General features: G+C 54.7%; 1 non-coding gene across 1 annotated transcript; it reads right to left on the reverse strand.

Annotated features, from left to right (window-relative positions):
- Positions 1–14,623: 14,623 nt before the first annotated feature.
- Positions 14,624–14,705, reverse strand: TRNAS-AGA (transfer RNA serine (anticodon AGA)). The gene has a single exon. It is a non-coding gene; the product is annotated as a tRNA-Ser (tRNA).
- Positions 14,706–14,970: the final 265 nt, after the last annotated feature.

Raw genomic sequence — 14,970 nt, forward strand, 5'->3', positions numbered from 1 at the left:
CCACCACAAAAAGCCACTTACATCGATGAGACAATGGTGAAGAGGAGAGATGTAGCTTTCTCCAGAAGTGTGGGAACTTTGGAGAAGGGGGTGCCTGTATGGGAAGGAAGGGCTCCACCAAAACCAAAAAGGGAACCTAACTGCCAGCACTTACCATTAAAAAGGGCGTAGAGCAGTTTTTAAAACAAGGGATAAGGGAAGGCCAAAGGGTGCGGAGGAGCACCTGCATCTAACAGACATCTCTTTGGAGACATGTTTATTAATGGGGAACCTCTAACGTTCTAATAAGGAGAAGAGGGTGAGTAAGAGCATGTGAGAAAAACAAAAACAACAAAAAAAAAGAGTCTAATATGTCCAGAAACAGCAGACAGATAAAGAGTGACATTTTTCAAGGGCTTACACATCCTAGACGACTAAATATAAAGTGGGTGAACCAGAGCACGTCCTATCAAAAGCGGCTATTGATACAGGAACTTGGCAGAATGAGCGCCATGTCCTCGCAACTAGTATCAGGGAATTAAACAACCAGAAACGCAGGTTCTTGGGCAAGTAACCCAACTAGCTCAAAACACAGCGTCCAGCTCCAAAAGGCAACACTTACCTCAGGTCCCATTCCCAAGGCAAGCTCTCCTGTGGGATGCTCCCTCAGTTTCCCCTCTGCCTGGCTTTCCTGGAAGGCTGGTGGCTCTAGGAAGGAGGCCCAGTTCAACACCCTGCCCCCACTCCTTCTACACCCTAAAGAGACACCTGTAAAAAAGCACTCCCAGAACACGCCATTAGCAATGAGCAACACAGTGAAACCGTCACAGGACCCAGCACCAGTGCAGGAAATCATCACACACACAGACCCTAGGATACATACCACAGTCAGCTCAAAACACAGCGTCCAGCTCCAAAAGGCAACACTTACCTCAGGTCCGATTCCCAAGGCAAGCTCTCCTGTGGGCTGCTCCCTCAGTTTCCCCTCTGCCTGGCTTTCCTGGAAGGCTGGTGGCTCTAAGAAGGAGGCCCAGTTCAACGCCCTGCCCCCACTAATGCTACACCCTAAAGAGACACCTGTAAAAAAGCACTCCCAGAACACGCCATTAGCAATGAGCAACACACCAAAACCGTCCCAGGACCCAGCACAGGAATTCACCGTACACACAAACACTAGGATACATAGCACCATCAGCTGAAAACACAGCTAACAGCTCCAAAAGGCAACACTTACCCCAGGTCCGATTCCCAAGGCAAGCTCTCCTGCGCGCTGCTCCCTCAGTTTCTCCTCTGCCTGGCTGTGATGGAAGGCTGGTGGCTCTAGGAAGGAGGCCCAGTTCAACGCCCTGCCCCCACTCCTTCTACACCCTAAAGAGACACCTGTAAAAAAGCACTCCCAGAACACGCCATTAGCAATGAGCAACAAAGCGAAACCGTCCCAGGACCCAGCACCAGTGCAGGAAATCATCAAACACACAGACCCTAGGATACATACCACAGTCAGCTCAAAACACAGCGTCCAGCTCTAAAAGGCAACACTTACCTCAGGTCCGATTCCCAAGGCAAGCTCTCCTGCGGGCTGCTCCCTCAGTTTCCCCTCTGCCTGGCTTTCCTGGAAGGCTGGTGGCTCTAAGAAGGCGGCCCAGTCCAACGCCCTGCCCCCACTCCTTCTACACCCTAAAGAGACCTGTAAAAAAGCACTCCCAGAACACGCCATTAGCAATGAGCAACACAGCGAAACAGTCCCAGGACCAAGCACCAGTGCAGGAAATCATCACACACACAGACCCTAGGATACATACCACAGTAAGCTCAAAACACAGCGTCCAGCTCCAAAAGGCAACACTTACCTCAGGTCCGATTCCCAAGGCAAGCTCTCCTGTTGGCTGCTCCCTCAGTTTCTCCTCTGCCTGGCTTTCCTGGAAGGCTGGTGGCTCTAGGAAGGAGGCCCAGTTCAACGCCCTGCCCCCACTCCTGCTACGTCCTAAAGAGACACCTGTAAAGAAGCACTCCCAGAACACACCATTAGCAATGAGCAACACACCAGAACTGTCCCAGGACCCAGCACAGGAAATCACCACACACAGACGCTAGGATACATAGCACAGTCAGCTCAAAACACAGCGTCCAGCTCCAAAAGGCAACACTTACCTCAGGTCCGATTCCCAAGGCAAGCTCCCCTGTTGGCTGCTCCCACAGTTTCTCCTCTGCCTGGCTTTCCTGGAAGGCTGGTGGCTCTAAGAAGGAGGCCCAGTTCAACTCCCTGCGCCCACTCCTGATATACCCTAAAGAGACACCTGTAAAAAAGCACTCCCAGAACACGCCATTAGCAATGAGCAACACACCCAAACCGTCCCAGGACCCAGCACAGGAATTCACCGTACACACAGACACTAGGATACATAGCACCATCAGCTGAAAACACAGCGTCCAGCTCCAAAAGGCAACACTTACCTCAGGTCCGATTCCCAAGGCAAGCTCTCCTGCGGGCTGCTCCCTCAGTTTCTCCTCTGCCTGGCTGTGATGGAAGGCTGGTGGCTCTAGGAAGGAGGCCCACTTCAACACCCTGCCCCCACTCCTGCTACGTCCTAAAGAGACACCTGTAAAAAAGCACTCCCAGAACACGCCATTAGCAATGAGCAACACACCAAAACTGTCCCAGGACCCAGCACCAGTGCAGGAAGTCACCACACACACAGACACTAGGATACATACCACAGTCAGCTCAAAACACAGCGTCCAGCTCCAAAAGGCAACACTTACCTCAGGTCCGATTCCCAAGGCAAGCTCTCCTGTTGGCTGCTCCCTCAGTTTCCCCTCTGCCTGGCTTTCTTGGAAGGCTGGTGGCTCTAGGAAGGAGGCCCAGTTCAACGCCCTGCCCCCACTCCTGCTACGTCCTGAAGAGACACCTGTAAAAAAGCACTCCCAGAACACGCCATTAGCCATGAGCAACACAGCGAAACCGTCCCAGGACCCAGCACCAGTGCAGGAAATCATCACACACACAGACCCTAGGATACATACCACAGTAAGCTCAAAACACAGCGTCCAGCTCCAAAAGGCAACACTTACCTCAGGTCCGATTCCCAAGGCAAGCTCTCCTGTTGGCTGCTCCCTCAGTTTCTCCTCTGCCTGGCTGTGATGGAAGGCTGGTGGCTCCAGGAAGGAGGCCCAGTTCAACGCCCTGCCCCCACTCCTGATATACCCTAAAGAGACACCTGTAAAGAAGCACTCCCAGAACACACCATTAGCAATGAGCAACACACCAAAACTGTCCCAGGACCCAGCACCGGTGCAGGAAGTCACCGCACACACAGACACTAGGATACATACCACAGTCAGCTCAAAACACAGCGTCCAGCTCCAAAAGGCAACACTTACCTCAGGTCCGATTCCCAAGGCAAGCTCTCCTGCGGGCTGCTCCCTCAGTTTCTCCTCTGCCTGGCTGTGATGGAAGGCTGGTGGCTCTAGGAAGGAGGCCCACTTCAACGCCCTGCCCCCACTCCTGCTACGTCCTAAAGAGACACCTGTAAAAAAGCACTCCCAGAACACGCCATTAGCAATGAGCAACACACCAAAACTGTCCCAGGACCCAGCACCAGTGCAGGAAGTCACCACACACACAGACACTAGGATACATACCACAGTCAGCTCAAAACACAGCGTCCAGCTCCAAAAGGCAACACTTACCTCAGGTCCGATTCCCAAGGCAAGCTCTCCTGTTGGCTGCTCCCTCAGTTTCCCCTCTGCCTGGCTTTCTTGGAAGGCTGGTGGCTCTAGGAAGGAGGCCCAGTTCAACGCCCTGCCCCCACTCCTGCTACGTCCTGAAGAGACACCTGTAAAAAAGCACTCCCAGAACACGCCATTAGCCATGAGCAACACAGCGAAACCGTCCCAGGACCCAGCACCAGTGCAGGAAATCATCACACACACAGACCCTAGGATACATACCACAGTAAGCTCAAAACACAGCGTCCAGCTCCAAAAGGCAACACTTACCTCAGGTCCGATTCCCAAGGCAAGCTCTCCTGTTGGCTGCTCCCTCAGTTTCTCCTCTGCCTGGCTGTGATGGAAGCCTGGTGGCTCTAGGAAGGAGGCCCAGTTCAACGCCCTGCCCCCACTCCTGCTACGTCCTAAAGAGACACCTGTAAAGAAGCACTCCCAGAACACACCATTAGCAATGAGCAACACACCAGAACTGTCCCAGGACCCAGCACAGGAAATCACCACACACAGACGCTAGGATACATAGCACAGTCAGCTCAAAACACAGCGTCCAGCTCCAAAAGGCAACACTTACCTCAGGTCCGATTCCCAAGGCAAGCTCTCCTGTTGGCTGCTCCCTCAGTTTCTCCTCTGCCTGGCTTTCCTGGAAGGCTGGTGGCTCTAAGAAGGAGGCCCAGTTCAACGCCCTGCCCCCACTCCTGATATACCCTAAAGAGACACCTGTAAAAAAGCACTCCCAGAACACGCCATTAGCAATGAGCAACACACCCAAACCGTCCCAGGACCCAGCACAGGAATTCACCGTACACACAGACACTAGGATACATAGCACCATCAGCTGAAAACACAGCGTCCAGCTCCAAAAGGCAACACTTACCTCAGGTCCGATTCCCAAGGCAAGCTCTCCTGTTGGCTGCTCCCTCAGTTTCCCCTCTGCCTGGCTTTCTTGGAAGGCTGGTGGCTCTAGGAAGGAGGCCCAGTTCAACGCCCTGCCCCCACTCCTGCTACGTCCTGAAGAGACACCTGTAAAGAAGCACTCCCAGAACACACCATTAGCAATGAGCAACACACCAGAACTGTCCCAGGACCCAGCACAGGAAGTCACCACACACAGACGCTAGGATACATAGCACAGTCAGCTCAAAACACAGCGTCCAGCTCCAAAAGGCATCACTTACCTCAGGTCCGATTCCCAAGGCAAGCTCTCCTGTTGGCTGCTCCCTCAGTTTCTCCTCTGCCTGGCTTTCCTGGAAGGCTGGTGGCTCTAAGAAGGAGGCCCAGTTCAACGCCCTGCCCCCACTCCTGCTACGTCCTGAAGAGACACCTGTAAAAAAGCACTCCCAGAACACGCCATTAGCAATGAGCAACACACCCAAACCGTCCCAGGACCCAGCACAGGAATTCACCGTACACACAGGCACTAGGATACATAGCACCATCAGCTGAAAACACAGCGTCCAGCTCCAAAAGGCAACACTTAACTCAGGTCCGATTCCCAAGGCAAGCTCTCCTGCGGGCTGCTCCCTCAGTTTCTCCTCTGCCTGGCTTTCTTGGAAGGCTGGTGGCTCTAGGAAGGAGGCCCAGTTCAACGCCCTGCCCCCACTCCTGCTACGTCCTAAAGAGACACCTGTAAAAAAGCACTCCCAGAACACGCCATTAGCAATGAGCAACACACCAAAACTGTCCCAGGACCCAGCACCAGTGCAGGAAATCACCACACACACAGACCCTAGGATACATACCACAGTCAGCTCAAAACACAGCGTCCAGCTCCAAAAGGCAACACTTACCTCAGGTCCGATTCCCAAGGCAAGCTCTCCTGTTGGCTGCTCCCTCAGTTTCTCCTCTGCCTGGCTTTCCTGGAAGGCTGGTGGCTCTAAGAAGGAGGCCCAGTTCAACGCCCTGCCCCCACTCCTGCTACGTCCTGAAGAGACACCTGTAAAAAAGCACTCCCAGAACACGCCATTAGCCATGAGCAACACACCCAAACCGTCCCAGGACCCAGCACAGGAATTCACCGTACACACAGACACTAGGATACATAGCACCATCAGCTGAAAACACAGCGTCCAGCTCCAAAAGGCAACACTTACCTCAGGTCCGATTCCCAAGGCAAGCTCTCCTGCGGGCTGCTCCCTCAGTTTCTCCTCTGCCTGGCTGTGATGGAAGGCTGGTGGCTCTAGGAAGGAGGCCCACTTCAACACCCTGCCCCCACTCCTGCTACGTCCTAAAGAGACACCTGTAAAAAAGCACTCCCAGAACACGCCATTAGCAATGAGCAACACACCAAAACTGTCCCAGGACCCAGCACCAGTGCAGGAAGTCACCACACACACAGACACTAGGATACATACCACAGTCAGCTCAAAACACAGCGTCCAGCTCCAAAAGGCAACACTTACCTCAGGTCCGATTCCCAAGGCAAGCTCTCCTGTTGGCTGCTCCCTCAGTTTCCCCTCTGCCTGGCTTTCTTGGAAGGCTGGTGGCTCTAGGAAAGAGGCCCAGTTCAACGCCCTGCCCCCACTCCTGCTACGTCCTGAAGAGACACCTGTAAAGAAGCACTCCCAGAACACACCATTAGCAATGAGCAACACACCAGAACTGTCCCAGGACCCAGCACAGGAAATCACCACACACAGACGCTAGGATACATAGCACAGTCAGCTCAAAACACAGCATCCAGCTCCAAAAGGCATCACTTACCTCAGGTCCGATTCCCAAGGCAAGCTCTCCTGTTGGCTGCTCCCTCAGTTTCTCCTCTGCCTGGCTTTCCTGGAAGGCTGGTGGCTCTAAGAAGGAGGCCCAGTTCAACGCCCTGCCCCCACTCCTGATATACCCTAAAGAGACACCTGTAAAAAAGCACTCCCAGAACACGCCATTAGCAATGAGCAACACACCCAAACCGTCCCAGGACCCAGCACAGGAATTCACCGTACACACAGACACTAGGATACATAGCACCATCAGCTGAAAACACAGCGTCCAGCTCCAAAAGGCAACACTTAACTCAGGTCCCATTCCCAAGGCAAGCTCTCCTGCGGGCTGCTCCCTCAGTTTCTCCTCTGCCTGGCTTTCCTGGAAGGCTGGTGGCTCTAGGAAGGAGGCCCAGTTCAACGCCCTGCCCCCACTCCTGCTACGTCCTGAAGAGACACCTGTAAAAAAGCACTCCCAGAACACGCCATTAGCCATGAGCAACACAGCGAAACCGTCCCAGGACCCAGCACCAGTGCAGGAAATCATCACACACACAGACCCTAGGATACATACCACAGTAAGCTCAAAACACAGCGTCCAGCTCCAAAAGGCAACACTTACCTCAGGTCCGATTCCCAAGGCAAGCTCTCCTGTTGGCTGCTCCCTCAGTTTCTCCTCTGCCTGGCTTTCCTGGAAGGCTGGTGGCTCTAGGAAGGAGGCCCAGTTCAACGCCCTGCCCCCACTCCTGCTACGTCCTGAAGAGACACCTGTAAAAAAGCACTCCCAGAACACGCCATTAGCCATGAGCAACACACCCAAACCGTCCCAGGACCCAGCACAGGAATTCACCGTACACACAGACACTAGGATACATAGCACCATCAGCTGAAAACACAGCGTCCAGCTCCAAAAGGCAACACTTACCTCAGGTCCGATTCCCAAGGCAAGCTCTCCTGCGGGCTGCTCCCTCAGTTTCTCCTCTGCCTGGCTGTGATGGAAGGCTGGTGGCTCTAGGAAGGAGGCCCACTTCAACACCCTGCCCCCACTCCTGCTACGTCCTAAAGAGACACCTGTAAAAAAGCACTCCCAGAACACGCCATTAGCCATGAGCAACACAGCGAAACCGTCCCAGGACCCAGCACCAGTGCAGGAAATCATCACACACACAGACCCTAGGATACATACCACAGTAAGCTCAAAACACAGCGTCCAGCTCCAAAAGGCAACACTTACCTCAGGTCCGATTCCCAAGGCAAGCTCTCCTGTTGGCTGCTCCCTCAGTTTCTCCTCTGCCTGGCTTTCCTGGAAGGCTGGTGGCTCTAGGAAGGAGGCCCAGTTCAACGCCCTGCCCCCACTCCTGCTACGTCCTAAAGAGACACCTGTAAAGAAGCACTCCCAGAACACACCATTAGCAATGAGCAACACACCAGAACTGTCCCAGGACCCAGCACAGGAAATCACCACACACAGACGCTAGGATACATAGCACAGTCAGCTCAAAACACAGCGTCCAGCTCCAAAAGGCATCACTTACCTCAGGTCCGATTCCCAAGGCAAGCTCTCCTGTTGGCTGCTCCCTCAGTTTCTCCTCTGCCTGGCTTTCCTGGAAGGCTGGTGGCTCTAAGAAGGAGGCCCAGTTCAACGCCCTGCCCCCACTCCTGATATACCCTAAAGAGACACCTGTAAAAAAGCACTCCCAGAACACGCCATTAGCAATGAGCAACACACCCAAACCGTCCCAGGACCCAGCACAGGAATTCACCGTACACACAGACACTAGGATACATAGCACCATCAGCTGAAAACACAGCGTCCAGCTCCAAAAGGCAACACTTAACTCAGGTCCGATTCCCAAGGCAAGCTCTCCTGTTGGCTGCTCCCTCAGTTTCTCCTCTGCCTGGCTTTCCTGGAAGGCTGGTGGCTCTAGGAAGGAGGCCCAGTTCAACGCCCTGCCCCCACTCCTGCTACGTCCTGAAGAGACACCTGTAAAAAAGCACTCCCAGAACACGCCATTAGCCATGAGCAACACAGCGAAACCGTCCCAGGACCCAGCACCAGTGCAGGAAATCATCACACACACAGACCCTAGGATACATACCACAGTAAGCTCAAAACACAGCGTCCAGCTCCAAAAGGCAACACTTACCTCAGGTCCGATTCCCAAGGCAAGCTCTCCTGTTGGCTGCTCCCTCAGTTTCTCCTCTGCCTGGCTTTCCTGGAAGGCTGGTGGCTCTAGGAAGGAGGCCCAGTTCAACGCCCTGCCCCCACTCCTGCTACGTCCTAAAGAGACACCTGTAAAGAAGCACTCCCAGAACACACCATTAGCAATGAGCAACACACCAGAACTGTCCCAGGACCCAGCACAGGAAATCACCACACACAGACGCTAGGATACATAGCACAGTCAGCTCAAAACACAGCGTCCAGCTCCAAAAGGCATCACTTACCTCAGGTCCGATTCCCAAGGCAAGCTCTCCTGTTGGCTGCTCCCTCAGTTTCTCCTCTGCCTGGCTTTCCTGGAAGGCTGGTGGCTCTAAGAAGGAGGCCCAGTTCAACGCCCTGCCCCCACTCCTGATATACCCTAAAGAGACACCTGTAAAAAAGCACTCCCAGAACACGCCATTAGCAATGAGCAACACACCCAAACCGTCCCAGGACCCAGCACAGGAATTCACCGTACACACAGACACTAGGATACATAGCACCATCAGCTGAAAACACAGCGTCCAGCTCCAAAAGGCAACACTTAACTCAGGTCCGATTCCCAAGGCAAGCTCTCCTGCGGGCTGCTCCCTCAGTTTCTCCTCTGCCTGGCTTTCCTGGAAGGCTGGTGGCTCTAGGAAGGAGGCCCAGTTCAACGCCCTGCCCCCACTCCTGCTACGTCCTGAAGAGACACCTGTAAAAAAGCACTCCCAGAACACGCCATTAGCCATGAGCAACACACCCAAACCGTCCCAGGACCCAGCACCAGTGCAGGAAATCATCACACACACAGACCCTAGGATACATACCACAGTAAGCTCAAAACACAGCGTCCAGCTCCAAAAGGCAACACTTACCTCAGGTCCGATTCCCAAGGCAAGCTCTCCTGTTGGCTGCTCCCTCAGTTTCTCCTCTGCCTGGCTTTCCTGGAAGGCTGGTGGCTCTAGGAAGGAGGCCCAGTTCAACGCCCTGCCCCCACTCCTGCTACGTCCTAAAGAGACACCTGTAAAGAAGCACTCCCAGAACACACCATTAGCAATGAGCAACACACCAGAACTGTCCCAGGACCCAGCACAGGAAATCACCACACACAGACGCTAGGATACATAGCACAGTCAGCTCAAAACACAGCGTCCAGCTCCAAAAGGCATCACTTACCTCAGGTCCGATTCCCAAGGCAAGCTCTCCTGTTGGCTGCTCCCTCAGTTTCTCCTCTGCCTGGCTTTCCTGGAAGGCTGGTGGCTCTAAGAAGGAGGCCCAGTTCAACGCCCTGCCCCCACTCCTCATAGACTCATAGACTTTAAGGTCAGAAGGGACCATTATGATCATCTAGTCTGACCCCCTGCACAGTGCAGGCCACAGAATCTCGCCCACCCCTCTTAGAATAATCCTCTCACCTATGTCTCAGATATTGAAGCCTTCAAATACTTTGAAGGCCCCAACATGCAGAGAGTCCTTCAGCTGTGATCTGTGCCCAATGCTACAGAGGAAGGCGAAAAACCTCCAGGGCCTCTGCCAATCTACCCTGGAGGAAAATTCCTTCCTGACCCCAAATATGGCGATCAGCTAAACCCTGAGCATGGGGGCAAGACTCACCAGCCAGACACCCAGAAAGTTCCCTATAGCAACTCCTATCATCCCTCCATTGACCTATTTCCAACTGGTAATGAATGGTCAATTAGTTACCAAGCTCATGTTATTTCATCCAACCATCCCCTCATCGTAGAATCAGAACTGGAAGAGACCTCAGAAGGTCGTCAAGTCCAGCCCTCCGCTCTAGGCAGGACCAATCCCATCTAAATCAACCCGGCCAGGGCTTTGTCAAGCCGAGACTTAAACACCTCTAGGGATGGAGACTCCACTACTTCCCTAGGTAACCCATTCCAATGCTTCACTACCCTCCTAGTAAAATAGTTTTTCCTAATATCCAATCTGGACCTCTCCCACCACAACTTGAGACCATTGCTCCTTGTTCTGCCATCTGTCACTACTGAGAACAGCCTCTCTCCATCCTCTTTGGAACCTCCCTTCAGGAAGTTGAAGGCTGCTATCAAGTCCCCCCTCACTCTTCGCTTCTGCAGACTAAACAGACCCAAGTCCCTCAGCCTCTCCTCGTAGGTCATATGCTCCAGACCCCTAATCATTTTGGTTGCCCTCCGCTGGACCCTCTCCAATGCGTCCGCATCCTTTTTGTAGTGGGGGGCCCAGAACTGGACACAGTACTCCAGATGTGGCCTCACCAAAGCCGAATAAAGAGGAATAATGACATCTCTGGATCTGCTGGCAATGCTCCTCTTAATGCAGCCTAATATGCCATTAGCCTTCTTGGCTACAAGGGCACACTGTTGACTCATATCAAGCTTCTCATCCACTGTAACCCCCAGGTCCTTTTCTGCAGAACTACTACTTAACAGGTTGGTCCCCAGCCTGTAACTATGCTTGGGATTCTTCCGTCCCAAGTGCAGGACTCTACACTTGTCTTTGTTGAATCTCATGAGATTTCTAGTGGCCCAATCCTCCAATTTGTCTAAGTCACTCTGGACCCTATCTCTGCCCTTAAGCGTATCTACCTCTCCCCCTAGCTTAGTGTCATCTGCAAACTTGCTGAGGGTGCAATCTATCCCCTCATGCAGGTCATTAATAAAGATATTGAACAAAACCGGTCCTAGAACTGAACCTTGGGGTACTCCACTAGAAACCGACCGCCATCCTGACATCGAACCGTTGATCACTACCCGCTGGGCCCGGCCTTCTAGCCATCTTTCTATCCATCTTACCGTCCATTTATCCAATCCGCATTCCCTTAACTTGCTGGCAAGAATATTGTGGGAGACCGTATCAAAAGCCTTGCTAAAGTCAAGGTATATAACATCCACTGACTTTCCCATGTCCACTGAGCCAGTTACCTCATCATAGAAGCTAATCAGATTGGTCAAGCACGACTTGCCCTTTGTGAATCCATGCTGACTATTCCTGATCACTTTCCTCTCATTCAAGTGTCTCAAAATGGATTCCTTTAGGATCCCTTCCATGATTTTTCCAGGAACCGAGGTAAGACTGACCGGCCTATAGTTCCCTGGATCGTCCTTCTTCCCTTTTTTGAAGATGGGCACTACATTTGCCTTTTTCCAATCATCCGGGATTTCGCCCGATCTCCACGACTTTTCAAAGATAATGGCCAAAGGCTCCTCAATGACGTTTGCCAACTCCTTCAGTACCCTTGGGTGCATTAAGTCCGGACCCATGGATTTGTGTACGTTTAGTTTTTCTAAATAGTTCCTAACCTGTTCTTTACCCACCAAGGGCTGTCCATCTTCTTCCCATCTTGCGTTGCTTAGCACAGAAGTCCAGGAGCCGACCTTGTCCGTGAATACAGAGGCAAAGAAAGCATTGAGTACTTCAGCTTTCCCCACATCCTCTGTCACTAGGTTACCTCCTTCATCCATTAGGGACTGCACACCCTCTCTGATCACCTTCTTCTTGTTGACATGCCTGTAGAAACCTTTCTTGTTATCCTTCACATCCTTAGCCAGTCGCAACTCCATTTGCGCTTTCGCCTTCCTGATAACCCCCCGGCATTCTCGAACTATACATTTAAACTCCTCCCTAGTCATTTGTCCAAGTTTCCACTTTCTGTAAGCTTCCTTTTTGTGCTTAAGTACACTCCTGATATACCCTAAAGAGACACCTGTAAAAAAGCACTCCCAGAACACGCCATTAGCAATGAGCAACACACCCAAACCGTCCCAGGACCCAGCACCAGTGCAGGAAATCACCACGCACAGACGCTAGGATACATAGCACAGTCAGCTCAAAACACAGCGTCCAGCTCCAAAAGGCAACACTTACCTCAGGTCCTATCAGCGCTTCGCAGGACGCTGCCCGGTGCCGGGGCGTTTCCCGGGGGCTGCTGCTCTTGCTCCGCCCTCCGCTCCCGGCCAGACGCGCTGCAGGGGGCGTGTTCGTGCAGGAAGGAAAGGGGCGTGGCTAAGGCGAGACCTTTTTATACCCTCAGAATTGGGCGATACCACGTGCCGGCGGCGTGGTGCGGGTGATATACGATGGTCCCCTCCGCTTTTTTGGTTTCGTCCTCTTTTGGCGGGAAAAACTGCGCCTGCGCAGTCAGAGAACGCTGAGGGTGTCGGAAGGGTGAAAGTGGGCGGGGCTAAGGCGCTCCGGGGCGTGGCTAAGGTGTCTGAGGCTAAGGTGGTTCGGCGCGGTCCGCGTGGCAGTAGCGTCTGCGGGGCTCGTGCTGCGGCTGCCGGAGCGTCCTCCGCCCGCTCTACTGTCCCCCCGCTAACCACGCCCCCTGCGCTAGCCCCGCCCCTTTCATCTAGGTGGGGAGTCTCCAGCTGGTCCCTTGCGGTCGCCTCCGGCTTCTCTGCCCGCATCAGTGTCTGGCCTCGTGCCGGGGCACGTGTCGGCCAGAGCCGGGGCAGCGCCGCCCAATGGCGAGTGTCCCGGGGAAGTGGCGCGGGGGCGGGGCTGCTCCCCGCAATTAAAGCAGGTGAATCGGGACCGCGCCCAGGCCGGTGGCTTTGCTGGGCAGCGCGCGGCGCCAATGGCTCCAAGGCGGCGGGTTCGATCCCCGCACGGGCCGCGGCTCTTTCCGCTGCCGGGCAGGAGGGAGTTGCCTTTCGAGTCCCCGCTGGTGACGGGCGGAGGCAGCGAAAAGGATCCGCCGTAGAGTCTCCGGGCGCCCCGGTGCGGTAACGCTGCCTGTCTGCCGGCCGGCGCTGAGCCCAGCGGGGCGGCACAAGGCTCGGCTCCCGCAGCACAGCGAATGCGGGGCAAGCGCCGCTGGGCGCGGAGAGAGAGTCGCTGCTCCCCGCGGGGAGCCTGCCTGCATCACCCCTCTCCCGGCCGCGCCAGCGTCTCCCGTCTCGGCTGCGCGGTTTCCCCGGGGCCGGCGGGCGATCCCCGCGCTGAGCGGAGCGAGCGACCTTCCGCCTGGTGCTTTTCCTTCTTCGTGGCTGTTTGCGGCACAAACTCAGGCTGGTTTGGCCGAGTCACTTTCCTGCCCCCCAGTTCTCTCCCCGGCCCCTGGAGCTGATGCCGGCAGCGCCTGGGGCCGCCCCGAGGGGCTGGTAACAGGCACCGGGGAACGTCCCCAGCCGGGGTGGGCACAGAGGGGCCGCTGTGAACGTCTCCTTAGTCCTCGCTACGCACCCGCTGCTCAGCCTGGGCTCCCAGATCACGATATCGGAGGCAGCAGCGTCTGACCCGGGAAGCTCAGTCAGCTCTGGGCTCTGTACCCGGAGCAGAGACAGACCCCAGCCTCCTCCGCCTGCGCAGTGACCAAGGACCCCTCCCCACACGCCTGAGCCCCCCACAGCCCCCAGGTACAGCTCAGCAGATGCGAGTCAGTGGCTAGAAGGGACCCAGGCCCAGGCAGGAGTGGGGCTGAAAGAAGAGACCAGAAAACAAGCAGGAGGGAGGTGGCTTTTTCTGTCTGGTTCTGACAGTCTCAATGGGGCAACTCTGCCCCCTCCCCCCCCGCCACCGCCTGGGACCTGTCCCCATGGCTTCTGTCACGGCCTGGCAAAGGGAGGGCTGAGTCCCAGCAGCTTCCTGCCCTGGCCCAAGTAGCTTTTGGGGAGAGAAGGTTGAAGGAGAGAGGGGCCACTGGAGGCCCTTGGGGCTGGCTCTGCCTGTGACAAGAGAAATGAGGTTTCCCCATCACTGGAGAACGTGGGTATGGATCCCCCTGCCTTTTGTAGGGTCAGCCAGAGCTCTGCTACTCAAACTAATCCCCCCGCCTACAACGACCCCCCTTGGTCCAGAGCTGCCTGAGGCTCCTTTCTGAAAGGGCCATTTGGGGGACCAGCTAGCTCAGCTGGTTCAAGTGTGGTGTTAATAATACCAAGGTCATGTGCTCCAGCTGGCTGCTGGACAGGTGGGATGGGTCCTGTCTGCCTGTCCATAGTAGGTAACTAAAGGAAAGCAGAAACAAGCAAAAGCCAGAGAGCTTTGTAGAAAGCAGGCCAGACATCTGGTAGGAGGAACCTCCACCATGCCCAGAGGCTGTGAACAGGATTCAAACCTGCACAGGGAAACCCCATTGGATTTCTAGTCCAACACCTTAACTACTCGGCCATCACAGCTGGGAGCTTAGCTCTGCCCCCACGGAAATGTGTCTCCATCTCAAGGGAGCGGTAGCCGGATTTGCTCCCATCTTCTCTCGCATGCTCTCTGGTGCTGAGGGGCTGCCCCTCCTTGCTGCCCCAGCTCTTATCCCTGCAAGACACGTTGTGCAGAGACCACTGGTCTTTGTGCCACAGCACGTGCCTGGGATGCGGGACTGAGGAGTTTCCCCAAGTAGATACAGACCCCTCCCCCAACACTCTGTTCTACTCAAGACCCTGCAGC

This window comes from Pelodiscus sinensis, chromosome 31 (assembly GCF_049634645.1).
Source record: "Pelodiscus sinensis isolate JC-2024 chromosome 31, ASM4963464v1, whole genome shotgun sequence".
Taxonomy (NCBI): domain Eukaryota; kingdom Metazoa; phylum Chordata; order Testudines; family Trionychidae; genus Pelodiscus; species Pelodiscus sinensis.